The 19,153-nt window shown below is 33.5% G+C and overlaps 1 long non-coding RNA gene across 1 annotated transcript in view; it reads left to right on the top strand.

Annotated features, from left to right (window-relative positions):
• LOC146995131 (uncharacterized) overlaps nucleotides 1-19,153 on the top strand; it is a 28,821-nt gene that overhangs the window by 7,184 nt on the left and 2,484 nt on the right. The window contains exons 2-3 of the long non-coding RNA XR_015043703.1: nucleotides 9,469-9,556; nucleotides 18,551-18,590. This is a non-coding gene — a long non-coding RNA (uncharacterized LOC146995131). The remainder of the gene's footprint in view (nucleotides 1-9,468; nucleotides 9,557-18,550; nucleotides 18,591-19,153) is intronic.

Genomic DNA, 19,153 nt, shown 5'->3' with positions numbered 1-19,153 from the left:
GCTTGTTACTTCCGTTTCCCACGAAGCGGTCAGTTATGACCAGCTGCAATTTCCTTTTCGTGAGGGTTGAACACACGTGTTTTGCTCGTTCAGAGGCGAATAGTCCTAAGGAGCGGCGATTTTTTGGATGGAATTATGGGTTTGCAAACATTCCTCTTTGCGTGGAAAAGAAAGGGTTCGTCATCTCTCTCACTCTGTACAAGATGTACAGAGTTCTGAATTCTTCGAATTCTTGAGGCTATTTATTGCCTTTGTTCTAGTGGCTAGAAAGGGTCCAAGTTTTGCTTAAGATCGGCTAAATTTTAATTTTAGTGTTCAGCCAATAGTGAATTAGAGGCATTTCCTTTGATTTAATTATTGTATGTTATTTTGTGAGTTTTAATTGTGGTCTACTGTAGGTCACCCATATGATCCTTACGGAACATGGTTATTCAATCGACCCTGGGTAACCAATTTGCGGTAGTAGAAAATCAGTTTTAAGATTTGTGACTATACGATCGGCTTAATTAGTTTATTTTGATTTGATGAGTAGACGTCTTAAATGTGAGAAGTAGCTTTCCCTGGTGCTTTGAAGAGATCTGAGCGGTAGTTTAAATGTTAAGTGCTTTATGGCTATCTCTAGATTTGTATTGAAATTTATGTGTTTTCAGGTTAGAGATCTGAATTAGCTTAAGTTTTATTTTAGTGAGAGATAGCGTGTTAATGATTTTGTTGCGAAAGTGTATTTTTCACATTTTGGTTTTGATAAATAACCTTTGTTTTTACCAAGACACCAAGTAGGATATTTTCCTTTATTTCCTTTGATTTAATGAGTTAAGAATAAGTTTATCTTTTGTGTGTTTTGCATCTAATGGTTCTGTGAGACTAAAGGTGCATCCAAGATATAATAAGAGGTTTTGTTAACAATAACAACATTTATTTACACGAAAATATATGAAAATTGCAATCAATAAGAGATATATTATTAGGCATCTCTGCCTTCCATGTCCTACACCTTTAGTATCCTGCCTGCCACTGACTATTAGGACGAACGCAGCGCCCTCTAGTCAGAATGACTCCGGAAATACGTAATACTCCCCACCTGAACTCACTTGAGTTCACTTACCATTGAATTTTAACTAAATTTACATTCAGGAACCATTTAAAATTACAAGAATGAAAATATAAATAGCATATTATATCAAATACAAAGCTTCAAAATTATTCAGTGACTTAACATACAAAAACCAATTACACTTTTAACTTCCAAAGAAAATTGTTCAAATATCAAGCATTAAAATATAAGCACAATTAAACTATCATTAATACACAGATAGAACATTAACAGGTTGCAACTCAATAAAACTAACACAATTAAGGATTAATTTCCAAATTATACACAAGTTGTACAAGTAGCGTTTTATTTGTCCTTTAGGAGTCTGAATAAGAAGAGAACGAACTTTTCCATCTCTTCCAGGATATAGCTCTAAAATTTTTCCCATCATCCACATATTTCTGGGATAACGCTCATCATTAATCAAAACAATATCATTCACTTTAAATGAAACTATTTTACCTGGTTGTGGAGAAATATAAGCTGATCTTAGATTAAGTAAATATTCCTTTCTCCACCTGTTCCAGAAGTGATTCAAAAGTGTTTGCTGATATTTATATTTCTTTACCAAAGAATTCCTATTAACATTTAAATTTTCATTTTTATGTTTTATTACAGGTAAAGACACCAATCTTTTACCAATAAGAAAATGAGATGGGGTGAGTGGAGAGGGTTCGTTGTACAGATACGTGATAGGCCTGGAATTAACCAGAGCTTCAATTTCCGAAAAAACAGTTTCCAATTCCTTTAAAGAGAGAGAGGATCGTCCAACAACTTTCTTTAAGCAGGTTTTAACCGTCCGTATCTGTCTCTCCCAGAAACCTCCCCACCATGGACTTTTTTCAACTATAAAATTCCAAACTATAACTTTAGAAGCAAACCAATTTTTAACTTGATCATTATCTATCTGATTCCACCATTTTTTCAATTCACTATTTGCTTTTTTAAAAGCTTTGGCGTTATCAGAATATATAGTGGAACATAATCCTCGACGAGAAGCAAATCGTCGGAATCCTAACAAAAAAGAATCAGCACTTATATTAAGAACTACTTCTAAGTGGATAGCTCTTGTCACTGCACAGCTGAATATAAGTAAATAACACTTTGAATTAAAATCACGAACAAAAAATGGTCCGGCAAAATCCACACCGCATATATCAAACGGTGGATGCTCTTGAATTCTATCAGACGGTAAAGGGGCAACCACCTGCATTCCAGATTTCACTTTGAATCGTCTATAAATCAGACAGTTATTTAAGACTTTTTTCACAAATTGACGACCTTTAACAATCCAGAATTGTTCTCGTAAATGTGTTAAAGTTGCATCAACACCTAAATGGCACATTTTAGTATGAGAATCAAAGATAAGTAGTTCAACAAATTTATCATTAGATGGAAGAAGCCAAGGATGTTTGGCTCGCATATCGTTACTTGAAAACTGTAAACGTCCCTTTAAACAAAGTAAGTTATTATCATCATGTTCAGGATTCAAATTAAATATGCGTGAACTCTTATCGATAGTTCCTTTAGAAAGAAGTTCGGTAACTTCTGTACTATAATGCTTGAATTGAGTATCTTTGATCCAAAAACGCAAAGCTTGCTCGAGTTCTGGAGCACATATAGGTCGACTTAATTTTGTAGAATTAGGTTTAGAATTGTGCACAAACCTTTTAATCCAAGCAGTAACACGCAGTAATCTACTTAATTCGCTGAAGTCATTAACGTCCAGTAACGACGACATAGGTAAGTTTCCATTAGCTGAACTGGTTATCATGGAATTAACCAGTGCAGTCCGACGCTCTTTCCCTATAACGCGTTCTTCACAGATGTCATTAAAATGACGTAGCGATTCTTGAAGAGGCCACGAGTAAAGTGGTTTAGACAACCAAACAGGGCCTGACCACCACAGAGAACTTGTAAGAATCCTCCTAGCCGATTCTCCTCTAGTAGTAAGGTCTGCGGGATTGTCGGAGCCACTGCAATGGTTCCAACACTCTAGTAGAGTCAGCGACTGCACTTGAGCTACTCTGTTGGCGACAAATGGTTTCCATTGTTTAGAAGACCCTTGAAGGACGATTTGAGAGTCGCTCCAAAAGAAAATTTGTTTCGCGAAATTAGGAAATAGACCTTGTAAATAATTTCCTAAACGTGCAGCGAGAAGTGCTGCCATTAACTCTAATCTTGCAAGAGTTAAAGTTTTTAAAGGAGCAACCGTACTTTTTGACATTATAAAGCTCACTTTGATTTGGCCATTGTTATTCACGTACCTTAGGAACGCAACAGCCCCATATGCCTTGGAACTGGCGTCACAAAACACATGACGAGAAACTTCACTTATTTCTACACTTTCAAAAACCCTTCTTTCAATAGATACTGATTCAAGTTCACAAAGTTCAGAACACCAGGTTCTCCATTTATTTTGTAGGTCACTTGGCAAATCTTCATCCCACTGTAGACCACGTTCCCACATCTCTTGCAGAAGAATTTTCACAGTGATTGCAAAGGGACTAATCAGTCCACATGGATCAAATATCTTTGAAATAACTCTTAAAACGTGACGCTTGGTGATTCTAGCATCAATGGAATCCCTAACATCTCTTAAATCTAATTTAATTTTATCCTCAATCGGATCCCACTTCAATCCCAAGAAACCTGTTCCTTGCCCGAAGTCAGTATTTTCCTCATATCGGTTTTCATTCCAAAGTTTATACAATTCCGGACAATTAGTTTTTAATTTCCTCAAATGAAATCCCGCTGCTTTTAATATCTCTATTGCCGTAGACGTCAAATGATAAGCATCTTGAACAGTATTGGCTCCATAGCAGAGATCATCAACATAAAGAAAAGAATTTAACATGTCATAACATTTTGGATGATGTTCCTTAAATTTCTTTATGTGAAATTTCAAAACGCAAGCCAAGGAAAATGGCGAAGTAGTTAAACCGAATGGGAGACGATTTAAATGAAGAGTTTCGGTTGAATCACCTACCTCTTCGGGAAACGACAAAAATTTAAGGTATTTTCTATCTTCCTCCGCAATCTCTATCATAAGAAAAGCTTTCTCTAAATCTCCGCAAAATGCAACTTGATACTCTCGAAATTTAAGAATTATGTCCAATAAATTTGCATAAAGATTTACTCCCGATTCTAGAGACTCATTAAGAGATTTATTACTTTCATTAGCCTTACTGCTACAGTCATAAACAATTCTAACTCGAGTTGTTTCCTTGTCATCCCTAATTACCGCTCTGTGGGGCATATAATATCCTGAATTTTTATCTTCATTAACACATTTTACCACAATCTGACATTCTAACTGATCCGATATAATTTGTTTATACTGGTCATAAATTTCTTGATTTTTATTTAGTTTGTGCTTTAACGAATCAAAACGCTTTTTCGCAACCTCATAATTAGAATTCAACCCAACTGCAGGTCCCAAGTTTTCCTTCCACATCAATCTACAAACGTACCTTTCCCCATTAAATTCCAGAGAATTTTCAAATTTTTCAATCAATTGATTGTCCCATTCAGAAAAGTTTTGTTTGTCTGACTGAAATTCTTCTATTTCCCAAAATTTTTTCAAATCGCACAAAATTGAAGAAGAGTCCATGACTAAACATACATTTTCATAATTATTAGTCAATTTATTACTTCCTTCTACTCCCGCTAGTAACCAACCGAAACAAGAATTTATCGCAGTAATGTTTTCATTTAACTTTACTCTCTCGTCATAAACTATATCCCAAAATGAATCGCATCCGATAAGTATTTCCGTCTGACAGTCGCCAGAAAATTAATCAGCCAAAGGTAAACCTCTTTCCTTCAACGCATTACGAATAGATACATCAGGAATTTTCAAGGACAAATTAGATATATAATCCGTTATGACAGCTTCTAATTCGTACGATTTCGAACTTTGATCCCTATTGCGCAACGTCAATGAAACGATACCGTATTCCTTCTCACGTCCTATTTTGTCTCCAAAAGCAAAAATAGCTATTCTTTCGTAGCGTATTGGCTTTAATTTTAATTCTTTAACTAATCGAGATGAAATAAAACTTCGATGACTACCATTGTCTAAAATAACATTAGTTAAGACTGAATTTTTATCCGAACAGGCTAAAACTGTACATGTTTGCAAAAAAGGCTTATTTTTGGTACATATATTACTATGAGACACAGAAATATTCTCGGCGCTTTTATTAGATTTAGATTGTGAGTCATTCAAAACAGTTTCGCTTTCCACTTGCTTCTCACAACCTCTCGTCTTAACATTAACGGGTTTATCTTTTCTACACACTGACTCATGATGAAAATTGCTTAAACAATTTTTACACGATATTTTTGCCCTGCATACGCGAGACATGTGATATTTCTGAAAACAACACCAGCATCTAGCTTCAGTCCTAAGCTTATTTATTTTTTGTTCTACATCCAGTTTTTTACAACTTACGGAATCGTGATGACCGTCACAGAATAAACAAGCATTTTTTATTTGTGTATTTAACGCTGAAGCGGTTGATATATTTTTAGGCTTTGAATAGTTTTTCTGATAAGTTTGACCACTTTGATAATTTTGGGAAAAGGATCGTTTTGTTTCGTAACTTTTTAGGGGGCTCATCACAGTTTCGGCAATTTCCCTAGATTCGACTTCATTCCTCAAAAACGTAATAATTTCCGAAACCTCACAATTCACTTCCCTGTTTCGTTTTCGGTGAAAATCTAACACCAAATCTTGTGGTAGCAACTTCAATAATATTGGATTCAATAAATGTCCATATGAACCCTCCGTTACATTTAATGAACGCAAATTTCTTATATTAATTTCTATTTCATCGTATAATTTACGCAAACCCTTAACATTAGACGAACTTCTCACGGGTTCTAAGCTTAATAATTTAGTCATATAAGAATTTATAATAGAATCAGTTCTACCATATCTTTGTTTTAAAAGCTCAAGACATGAGTCATAGTTTTTCTCATTTAATTCAAAACCCGCAACAACGTTATATGCAGGACCAGAAAGAAGAGATTTTAAATATTGGAATTTTTCAATTTTCGTAAGTGAATTGTTTGAACCGATTGCGCTATCAAAACAGTTTAAGAATTCCATAAATTTGCCAGAATCACCAGAGAATCGCGAAATTTCTAACTTTGGTAATTTTAAAGCCGTAACGGTGTTTTCCGAAACACTAGATGTGTTAAGAACTGAAGAAGTCCGCTGAACATTTTCTGCTGCTAATTCTTTAATTTTGCTCTTTAGTTTAATCTTAGCTAACAATATTTTGTCCTCGTATTCTTCCGAAGCTTTTAATTCACCTTTAAATTTTTCCGGATCGTCTATGAGTGCTTCCACCTCTAAATCATGGCTTTTCAACATCTGCTCTTTCGTTTCTAATAGTTCCAGTAGTTCTGATAATGAACTTACGTCTTCGACAGCTTCATCGAGCTTCTGCACTCTTTTAACTAGTTTAGTAACACTAGCGCGAACGTTACTTCTTTTTTCAATTATTTTCGAAAGCTTATCCATGTTAACTCCGAATTTGTGAGTTCAAAAGATCTTACCTCCACAGTCCAGTATGCAATGTTACGTATCCAAAAGCGTACGTACAGTATCCAAACTTCTCAGAAATATAATCCAGTAATGATGACTAATTACTTCCGGTATTCCACATTCCCGGCCGATGCACCAATTTTGCATCTAATGGTTCTGTGAAACTAAAGGTGCATCTAAGATATAATAAGAGGTTTTGTTAACAATAACAACATTTATTTACACGAAAATATATGAAAATTGCAATCAATAAGAGATATATTATTAGGCATCTCTGCCTTCCATGTCCTACACCTTTAGTATCCTGCCTGCCACTGACTATTAGGACGAACGCAGCGCCCTCTAGTCAGAATGACTCCGGAAATACGTAATAGTGTGAGAGTACTTAGTTGAGTTTGAGTTTATTTATTTATCTAGTTATTTATTTATTTTTTATCGCGGCACCAAGAAGAAGTCAGTTAAAAAGTAAATGCGAAAGGTAATTTTAATTTTTCCTTTTTTTCTACCTAACATTTGCTCCAATAAATGAAATTTCAGTCTCTTCAGTTCATATGCTCTTAAATCTTAAACTGTACCCTTTTCCAAGCATTTTCCTTTATTTTGCAAGAAAAATCTGCTAGAATTGGCTTTTATAACATTTCCATCGCAGTGTCAATATTTTTTTTTTTTTTTTTTTTTTTTTTACCTTAATTTCGTACCTTCGGGCAAAATGTTTAAAATATCTCACTTACTGGTTATTCTTAATTAATATTATTCCTCGTAGTAGATTAAGTATAGTATTTAGACACAGAAAGCAATGAAAAGTATTCAGATTTGGAATACAGTTGAATTTTCATCACTAAATACCTAAATGTTTTCTATGCCCCAATTTTTTTTTCCTTTTTTTTTTTTTTTTTTTTTTTTCTTCTGAATCACAATGAAGTAGTTCAAGAATAAGCAAATCTTCAAAAATGTATATAATGCGTGCACTATCAAATTTTGCTTCAAGAACAAATAAAAGAAAATATGATTTACGGATACAGTAGTACAATCAAAATATCTCCTCTGTGTTGAGCTTACAAATTATCAAGATAGGTAAAGCTCCACTATACGAAAACACCTGCGGTTTAATGTCATACCACCAGTGACAAAGTATAACATCTTGAAAATGAGAGGTTTTTTTTTTTTTTTTTTTGACAATTTAACAACTTTACATTATTTCTGTGACTACACAATGGACTTCACGTTCTGCGAAACAGTTGTATTTAAGATTTAAGAAAATACAACATATGTAAAACAGACATGCATCTGTATTATAAATAGCTGCATTTTGGAATCATTGCTGAAATCAGCTAGAAATCTGGACATTATTTGCTCTTGAATCTTTGAAAATAAATTTTTTTGAAGTTTTTAAATAAAACAATAACAGTAGTGCAAACGATAACCACGGATATAGTACAGTATTATAGATGAAGGTTTACTCTTTATGATCAATCTCTCTTTCCAGTAATGAATTGAAAGAACGTAGTCGATAATACATATAGCTTAAAATTATCTGTGTTAAGCTACTATTTACGTTATCCGTAAGCTTGTGGTAAGCTCCGGTCTAGTAATTAATTACTACCTTATAAAAATATGTGTTGAACTGCAAAGTCATTAGGTTTACTTCGGAGCAGGAAACATGAAAATTTGCAATGCCCTCGCCCGGACTTAAAATCCAGACCTTCTGATTTAGTCAGTAAGTCTGCTAGGATGCTTTGTTCATGGTTTGTTCTCAATCACATTCGTTTTCCAATCTCACCACGAAGGCACAAGATAAGGAAAGAGAAGATTCGTTACAAATCTACTATTTATGTTATCCGAAATATTAGTCAAAATTTTTGGGTAGTCAAAAAAAAAAATATTTGAAGATTTGGGACTGTGATATTGTATGGAATGTTGGCATTCGTAACCCACGGATAATTCAAAGTTCAAATACAATCGCAATAAATTAAAAGGTTTTGCAGTCAACATCAAAAAAGTAAAGTTCTCACGAAAAAAAAAGTTTCGTTTATTTTCAATCAAAATTTTTAACTCTAAAATATGAGTTGTTTTGAATATAATACTATTTTTCTAGTTACATTAGCAGAGCCCGCAGAATCTGAATTGAGTTATTCTAAGAAAATGCATTTAAAAAAATTTAAAAACTTGAAAACCTTAATTTGATATTCTATTCTCAGAACCAGTTATTTCGAACTATTATCATTTTCATTTTAAGCCTTTCCAATAATTTTAACAGTTATCTTCAAAGCAAAGTAACTGTTAAAAAGAAATATAGGCAAAGATAATGGTATTGAGAGACCATTTTTTATATATATTTTACATTTAGTGCTTTGGTATGCTATTTGCAGTATTCAGATTCAAAACATTACTCTAGCATTATACTGTTTTCCTCTACATATATTGACATTTTTAACAGTCAGGTACAGAGGACAAAGTCCTGCTTGGAATTTGGATGAGTCTGAAAGTTCACCTACATCGCCTCTGAAACACTAATATTTTTTTTTTTTCTTCCTAACATTTCGAAATCGTCGAAATGTTCTTCAGTGGTACCTAAGCGTACAAATGATTTTTTTTCTCCAGATCTCGTTGAACTTACAATTACAAAAGAATAACACTAACTTTTAAGTTGATATTTTTATGCAGTTTCTATTTTATACTTAAATCTAAATTGAAATATCCTTCATCGTTAACGACAATTACCATAAATTTCAGTGAATTGCCCTTTATCAATTGAGTTAATGACTTAAACACATATAATTTTCGTTCCTCCAAGCTTATCCCACGATTCTTTTAACAGCATATCAAGATGAAGATAGCTATTTTCCTTGTCTTCTGTTTTGTACACGTAGTACTTTCCAGAAAACCAACATGGGAAACCGAATTTGGTAAGTTGGTGTTTTTTTTTTTTTTTTTTTCAAAATACATATTTGTTTCAAAATACGCTGTAATTTTTTTAAATAATTAATGAATGTGATAAATAAAATATTTGGTATATATGTCAATATTTTAATTAAAATTAATATTTTTATTAATATATATATTAAATATATTATATATTTAATAACTATATATTTTATATAATAATATTAAATATTATATAAAAATATTTCCAATATTTTTATATGTTATATGTAATATTTTTATTAAATTAGGGAATCTTTAATATAAATTGGTATTAGTTTTACAAAATAATAATAAAAAATGAATAGAAAATATTTAAGAGATTCTGAAGCAATTCTTTCTTCTTCAAATGTAAATATTTTTTAGTTAATATTCAACAAAAAATTTTTTCGAAAGATATGGGGGGGGGAATAAGATTTTTACGACTTTAATAACCATTTTTTTTTTAGATCACAGCCAAACGCAGCATATTAGGCTTGGATACAGAATTAAAAAATTGTTGAACACTGCGAATCTTAGTATAGAAATTTATTACACAGAGGTAATTCAAAACAAAAAGAAAAGTAAGGTTAATCTACATGTTTCATAATGTGATTACGAAGGGCAAATTTTCTTAAATTAAACTGCCCAGATTTTTTGTAAGTGAAGGAAGTTTCCAAACAATCATAGCAATTGTAACATGAGTTGTGTGCATGAAACTGAAAGATTCAGTTTTAATAGTTAATAACATGGTATTATAAAAATTATACATTATATTACCTTTAAAATTATTATTTTCTTAATAAACACATACATATATAAACTAGCCTAAACTAGTATCAAAGGTAAAATTAATTTTGAAATAAAAAATTTATAAAGCTAAATTTTTAAGTGCGAGCTTTAGCAGAAACTAAAATGCTAATTTTCGATTCATAATTGACGTCATACAGTTATTTTCAGTGATCAACAAATTATGTATAAGAGACAACTAGAGAGAAATATAAATGATTCGTTAAAGTAAGAATACATGCATAAATATGAAAATTAGGTAATAAGAAACAAAGTTAGATTGTAAGACATTTTAAATACAATTCTCTCCATTTCAAGGACGACAGACATGGCTCTCTCTTCCCTGGCAACTTAAGAACTCTTGATTCGAAACTAAATTTATCAAAACTTTAGAAGCAAACATTATTGTTGACAGAATTTATGAGCTGCTGAGAAAGAAGCACCTCTAGAAATGAACAGAATGCTATTTAAAATTTTTATTTATTGAACTGCTTCTCTTTCCTACACATGTATAATTTTTTTTAAAGACAAGCAGAACGTTCAGTTAACAGATTTCAGAAGTGTTTACTATCTTGGATGAAATCTTAATGTATTACTTCGAAATTTCTGAATTATTAATTTTACAATTATTATTCATTTTACAATTTTCGAAACAATATTAATTTTAAATTTTCACTTACATTTCTCTTTCTGTACTGTATCCAATGTCCAAGACTTTCTACAAAAATTTAAATGTAATTACGACTTAAAAAATTAATCAGGCTTATTTAATAAAGATGTCTCTTTGAAAACTGAATTTTTTAAAATCCTTTCTTGAAACTTCTTAATTACACAAATTTGCACTGAAATTATACTACTTGTGTGTTTAAATCATATAAATCAGTACCGTAATATCACAACAAAAGCGTGCTATGGAAAAACACTTTGGAAGTTTTGACTTTAATGTCATTTCGTACGTTGAATTAAAATGATTTTATCTTCTATCATATGTTAGACAGATTAATAGTTGTTCATACTGATTACAACGACAACATTTATAAGGTATTTTTTCACTCCTTTCCGTATGCGTTCATGGTGTAACTGGAAGCCTGCTCGACGAGTATTCGAGAGGTCTAGGTTTCGAGTCGTGAGAATTTATTTTCAATTTTATTATAAATTAATTAAATTAATTTTTTTTAAACTGAAAACTTTAAAACATTTGTGCACCACATAGTGTTACACAAGGCTTACAGAGGTAAGTTTAAAGAAAAACAATTACAACAACACAACACAAAATAAAATATCAAATTCACAGATGACACGTAAGAGATAAATTTAAAGAAGAATAAGAAAGCCATTTTATCTTAGACAAATACGTGAAGAGGGGGAGGAAATGTAATATTCGCAGAGTTTTAACCTAGAAATGAGTTCTTTTCGTTCTTCCGTGAGCTTTGAACAATAGAACAACAAATGTTCGACATTTTGCCCTTCCCCGAAAATGCAAATCTAAATCTCTTCAGATATGAATTGAAATTACCATGTCCAGTTAGAAATTGAGTAATTTCAAAATTGCAGAAAAGGTGTTTATTATTCAGTCTGTGAGGAATGGAAGGAGGTAGAACTCCTGTATAATTCATTTCACTTGAGTATTGTATCATCCCTATTTTTTTCCCTTGAAAAATGACTTGGGCAGTATCATTGGAGTATTTACTTGAAGATTTATAGCTTGTTTTGCCAACCAATCAGCCAATTAAGGAATTTTAAACACATTATTCACCACTGAAAAGTACTTTAAAGTAGTTACTTTGTATAATGGGAATATTCTCGCCGTTTATTAATCATTCCCTACATCATCCCCCTTGCTTGTAAAATACAATCTGGGTTAACAGAGTGAGATATATTTAAGAAAACCGTAAGGAAAACACAAAAGTATCATACAGTCAGCTCGTTCAACAGTAGACAAGAGAACCCAGGAAATTCTATTTACCAGCGTTTTCACATCTTTAGCCAATCAGATAATTAAGATTTTACCAGATTACAAAATATATTTCAATCATTATCATAATTTCTATATAATTTAATAATATCATATTAATTATCATAATGTATTTATTTCTGTAATTATTCCTAATTTCTATAATTATAATTATATTCAAATTCAATATATAAATGCAGTCTAACCTCGTTATAAGATCACCCGCTTATAAATTCAGATATTTTTGGTGCCGACCAATTCTTATTTTTACTTCTACGAAATGTATTCATTGGTTATTAAGTCACTTTTGAGATGCTGACTTCAGCTACCAGCTATATTGAAACACTCAGGTCTATCTCTCCATCAGTGGCCGTGTGATAAGATGACTGAACATTAATAACTTGACTTGGGTTTGAATACAGATATACAGGCTGTCTCTCTTTTATACTTAGCCTAATAGAAGGGATGTTTGTTTCTTGTTCCTCGCATTATGAAAAACCGAAGGCACTTTTGTAGACCAAATTTTGTATTTTTTCGAATTTGCTTTTCATTTAATTTATGTTTTATGTGAACCTTATGATTTCTGATGAACAAAATACAGCGACGTAAAAGTAATACATTGCCAATGGCAAAACGTAAGATTTCTAATGTAATCAGAAAACTCAAACGATTTAAAAGAAATGTGTTGTCACTCGACAAAGCGTGAGATATTTAGCTTGTTTTCAAATTTGATCAAGAAACTCGACTATGTAAAAGCAATTAATGGCCACTGATTGAAACAAAATATTTTTTACTTCGAAGTGCCAGTGTGTTACCATTCGGCACAGTATAAGATATTTAATTTTTCTTTTAAATTTAATTCCGTCTTTTAAAATAATTCTGTCTATTTAATAAATGTCTTCTATTGTAAATGTGATTAACAAACTAAACATTTTAAAAATAACTAGCGGGCAAGCCCGCCAGCTGAGCGGGCTGAAGCCCGCTTATCATTGTTCGTTTTTAAAAGAATTCCCATGTTCAAATTTGGCCGGTATTGAATAGTTGAACCGAACTACCATTTTCGGTAATAGCGGCATTCCGCGGGCTTCCCCCGCTTTTTTCACCTATGCATCCAGAAGTTACCGCATACACGATACACATGCGGAAAATCACGAAAACACCCATGCCGCCAGCACCTTTCGCGGGTATTCGAAATTTGGATCGAAATACCAGTGTTCAGCGCTTTTGGGCGGGAGCCCGCCCAAAACAGTGTTCACGTATGCATGCAAAAGATACTGCGTACACCGTACACATGCGTAAAATCACGAAAACACCCCTCCAGCCAGCCCGCTGCCGATTCGAAAGTTGGACCGAAATACAATTTTTCAGCGATTTTGCGCGTGCTGTGCCCGCTTTATTCACGTATGCATGCTGAAGATGGTGCATAAATGATACACATGCGTAAAATCACGAAAACAAACATGGAGCCTGCCTGTTCCCCGGTATTCGAAAGTTGGACCGAATTACCAGTGTTATGTGGCTTTGCGCGGGCTCTGCCCGCTTTATTCACATATACACCCAGAAGATACTCCATACACTATACACATGCGTAAAATCACGAAAACACCCATGGAGCCAGCCAGTTCGTCGGGATTCGAAATTACCGCATTACCAGAACCGCATTACCAGTATTCTGTGCCCGCTTTATTCACGTATGCATCCATGAGATACTTTATAAAACGATACACATGCGAACAATCACGAAAACACCCATGCAGGCAGCCCGCTCGCGGAGATTCGAAAGTTTGAGCGAACTACCAGTGTTCAGCGGTTTTACCCGGTATCCGCGCGCTGTATTCACGTATGCATCCAAATTTTATATACGCTATCCCGGAATTCGAAAGTAGGACCGAAATACCAGTGTTCAGCGATTTTGTGGAGCGGGCTGCGCTCGCTTTATACACATAAGCATGGAGAGGATACTGCATAAACGATACACATGAGTTAAAGCAAGAAAACACCCGGGGAGCCAGCTCGTTCAACTTTAGAATATAACCTTGATTTGTATCTGCGGCGATTCAAGAAACTGTTGCAATCGGAAAAATGAGGACGAAAATTAGCGTTTTCACAGTTTTTAATTAATATCTCAACTGATTAACGTCCTACGAAGATGAGAATGGTATCATTGGATTCGTAGAATTTTTTTGGAATCCGCAGACACCTGCCTCGAATTCCAACTCAGCGCCGTTCCATAGATATTTAAGAAAAAAGAAATTGACACGTGACCTTTCGCCAGCACAAATCTCGAGCGGAAGCAATTGTCATCCCCCCGGCGCTTTCGAAAAAGCAATTTTATCTCAGCTAATTCCGAGACGGTTGCCACTCCGAAAAATGAAATAACGTTTTCGCAGTTTTTAATTAATAACTCCGCGGATTATTGTCGTACGAAGATGGGACCGGTATCGATGGATTCGTTGATTTTTTTCGAATACGGGGATATGCGTTTCGAATCGCAACTCGGAGCCGTTCCGCAGATATTCGAGAAAAACGAATTTGGCACTCGGCCAAATCCCTAAAATAGGGGAAACCCGTGAAAGAAAGTGCAAAACGTAGGGAAATGTAGGGAGAAAATCAGTTTTTAATTCATATCTCGGCTAATTAAAGTCGCACGAAGATGCCGATGGTCAATCCGGCGAGCCACGGGCATTCTGAATCCAACGGTACCTTCCGCTAAGCTCTACACCCAGCCGTTCCCGAGGAGATGATGTTACAAACACACAAACAGACAGAGGCACACAGATTTTAATAGTATAGATAAAGGCAGTTCTCATCTGCATAATTATTAATTATTAGCTAAACTCACTAAAATCATAAATCATATTTATAGTACTAACGATTTCAAGCAACTTGTTTTTAAAATAACGTATAATAAACCAAAATGCAATGAACAAAAATATATCTTAATTCTAAGTTGAACGTCTTTAAAATAAAAATTACTTATTTTTCGGACGGGATGGGTCCTGGGGAGAAACTGCACTGTTTTGTTCTCTTTCAAATTTGTTCCCATAATATTACTGTACAGATAAATAAATACTCTTTTATAGGCCCGTGAGGGACAAACAAATAATGTTTTACTCTTAAATAAATTATAATTACGTTTGAAAACCTTGTAGAGGAATGAGGTTATTTTGAAAAAGGAAATGCAAAGCATGTGCGATGCCCTCGCCGGGACACTCGAACCGGGACTTCTCGAATATGCGTCGAGTGTGCTACCGTTACATCACAAAAGCATGCTGGAAGAGGGAGAAAATACCTTATAAACTTATAACCAAGCTTTCATCATAATCTTTTAACAAAGCATATTAACAAATTCAGATAGTGAAAGGTTAAAATTTAAGGTCTGTGTTATAGCGCTGAATTTTAGTAGATGCTTGACATACACATATTGATAAAAATATTAAACAGTAAATGCGCTTCCCCAAGAATTCTTAATACGCATTTAGACTATAGTCTGTAGAATAACACATATGCCAGTTGGGAAACCATTATCATTGTGTTCATTTGTTTTTTCGATGAATGAAGCAAAATATACAAGGTCTACTGTCTAATGTGAAGAATTCATTTATAGTAGAGCTTCTAAGCAAAACTTGCTCATATTTACGGTATGAAAGATTCTACCTTGATAACACTTCTGCAGCTCTCTCTTTTTGCTGAGATTTTAACAAACTATCAGCTCTGTCATCCATTCGACAGCTTGTAGATTTGAATTATCGCACGTAAGTAATTCCCACGATTATCTGCTCCTTTCTTATATGATGAGCTGCTTACAGCTTGACGGAAGGACAGAGATTTTGAAACTTCATATTGCATGAAGGAATCAATTTTAGGAACTAAATACCCCCAAAAATATTTCAAAAATTCCAAAAAATGCAGTCGAGATTTAAAGTACAGATTTTAGATTACGACTGTAAACGTAGCTGAATGTACAAAATATGTAGCAAATGCACCTCACCCAATTATTGTCTTGTCAGCCAAGTATAAACATACCTGCAATATTAATTTATTTAAAACAAGAGCCAAAAAGTTATAGAAATCTGTAATTTCCTTTCACGGAGTTCAGAGATTCTACAGAACCCGTTTAGAAAATGCTTTTCTTGGGCAAACATTAGTAACCTATTCACAAGTAAGAGTTTTATGAAATATTCCACTCTTCTTTACTAATAATTCACTCAATGTACAATGGATACTCTCCAAGCGTCAATACTGTTGCGTTCTACGGCTTTGGAGTAATTGGCGATAACACTTAATGAAGAATCAAAACACTATTTATTCACAGGTGTTAGACAGGAGAAAGTTCCAAAGACACGTTTACACCCGTCGAAACACTACAATAAACGTGCTGAAACAATCAGCATCACAGCCTTCAAGCTGCAAGGTGAAGACAGCTTCACAGCAAAGCACTAAAGTACAGCTCCGGACTCGGTCGATCGCCCTCAAGCTAATCTCTGAACTCAGGATACTCTACTACACTACCACACTCAAGATACTCCTCTCTCCGCGTATAGGCAGGGTATATGTACCTTTTAACCTACTTTTGAGAATATGCTCGAGGAAATGCGCTAAGAATGCGTTCTGGTTCCGTCTATGGCTTGTCGTCATTTTTATCGCCAAAAGGGCGATTTCGCGCAAATTCTGGCAACCATAACCCCGCTGTGTGGGGAAGGTAATTTACCACAGCTGGGACTTTCGTAACAATACATTCTTCGTTCTTTTCTTACATTCTGAGGCTATTTTCCTAGCTGGATTTCAAACTGCAAGAGATATTAAAAGTTACGTTTTTCACACTAAAGCCAACACCTCAAAAACCGTGTTTTCAACAGAATCATAAATACTTGAAAGCTTACAGTTATTTGCTTCACTTCCATTTGTGGGCCAGCTTTAAGGATTACCATTGTAACTTGAAGATGTATCGCTACTATTCTGTAACAGAATATACGAGCATTAAATTTAAAAATCTTTGGAATCTCAATAAATGCCATAAATTACAAATAGATCTTAAATATTAAGACACAGAATATATAAGCTATTAAAAGCGCGATATTTTATTCTAGATCTGTAGCTTTAATTCTTGTCAAACAATGTCCTGTATTGATTGTATTTGAATACAATTTTATGATGCATGGATCATTTAATTACTCGATATACTCTAAAGTTGCTATCGAAATAATCGCTTTACATACGATGACGTTAACACAGCCGAGAGCACGTATACCTTTTCCTTCTGTATTAAATCTACATCGTCCAATACAAACTGATTACTTTGAAATTAAATTTCTACATTTCAAATTGCATTAGAATCATTTTACAGATTTCCATCGGGAAGCAAAAAAATTTAGAACAAAGGAGAAAGTATATGATAAGCACCAAACATTTTTTAGAATATAGTTATGAGACCATATTGTATTGCTGTAAATGTATGTATGTAAATATATGTAACGTATATATTTTGTGACTGCATTGTTGTTCTTGTGCATTGCTGTAATACTGTATATTGTTTTATTTATTTTTTATTGCTTTTAGGACAATAGTTTATGTTAATTTTCTTTTCAATTAAATTTGAGCCACATATTTTGTAAATAAGATTTTACTGCTTATGTAGAATTGAATAGCTTTCAATTCTGAGTAAAAGTCTTTAAATTGTGAAAATAGCTCAAGTAGAACGCGACGTATGGACAAATACACTCTTAAAAGGCCTTGGCGACAACTGCTGTCGCCAAATTGGCTATTTCTCGCCAATATGGTGACATTTTGGAAGATTGGGAAAAATGCTTTTTGAAGCACAATACCGTTTTCTCACGAAGCTTTCAAAAGCTCGTGCAGTGCCATACATAAAAATACAGCTCCGAGAGCTAGGCTCAGCTGTTAATCAGCCATGAGACTTTGTGATTCAAAGAGCTTTATCCAAAATGCAATTTAGAGTTTATTTTGCGAGTGCTTTTAAGAACTGACAATATTTCTTGCACGCTGAAGAGGACTTACTGAATATCTGCATTTTCCTTGAGCTATTTATTTTGCTGCGTATCATAAACTTATATAACATTTGTCAATATTTTCCTGCCTATTCGGATTGATTATTGAAAGAGATATCAACGAATCTGTTGTTCGAAACTTTACTTATATAAAATATACAAACGCCAGATGCACATTAAAATGTTTAATGTGCATTTGTAATTCAAAAATGAATTATTTCTAATACCTGTATATCTTTTTTTGCTAGACATGGATCTGGACAGTATTGAAGAATCTGATATCGCTAGGTAACAATTACTTACTCATTTATTTGTAATATTAGAGAGCATTATTATAAAATCCCTATTCTAAATCCTTAATTAAAAGGTAATGAGGTATATTCCGCAAGGAGAGATGACCTTTTCGTTTAAATTAGCTATACGTAAGTTCCGCGTTCTCTGAAGTCATCTACCTTGTTTGTTTACATTAGCTATATATAAATCACGTAATCTCTGAGGTCATCGAATGTATCTCATTGTCAAATTACAGAACTTTTCGAACTACTCGTATTAATTTACGGTGCTAGTGTTTCATTCTATTAGGTACATATCACTTTTTTATCATCATTCTTTCTTTGGTGTCACTTTCTCTCTTCTTTTTATACGAAGTTTTTTGAAGCATATAAATATCTTCAACACTACAACACGTATATTTAAGGACAGTTAACACATATAACAGGGAAGCTATATGTTTACAAAAAAAAAAAAAAAAAAAAAAAGTAGATCATCTTTGGAACCAATAGTAACAGTACAGTGTCTATTTATACTCAACGGCTTTCATTCCCGTGAAAAACGAACTTTCAGTTGAGCAA

Source organism: Stegodyphus dumicola, chromosome 10 (genome assembly GCF_044657685.1).
Source record: "Stegodyphus dumicola isolate Sdum_Otavi_A_Nest chromosome 10, ASM4465768v1".
NCBI classification, from domain to species: Eukaryota; Metazoa; Arthropoda; class Arachnida; order Araneae; family Eresidae; genus Stegodyphus; species Stegodyphus dumicola.
The sequence above is the reverse complement of the archived record's forward strand: the minus strand, read 5'-3'. Positions and strand labels throughout refer to the sequence as shown.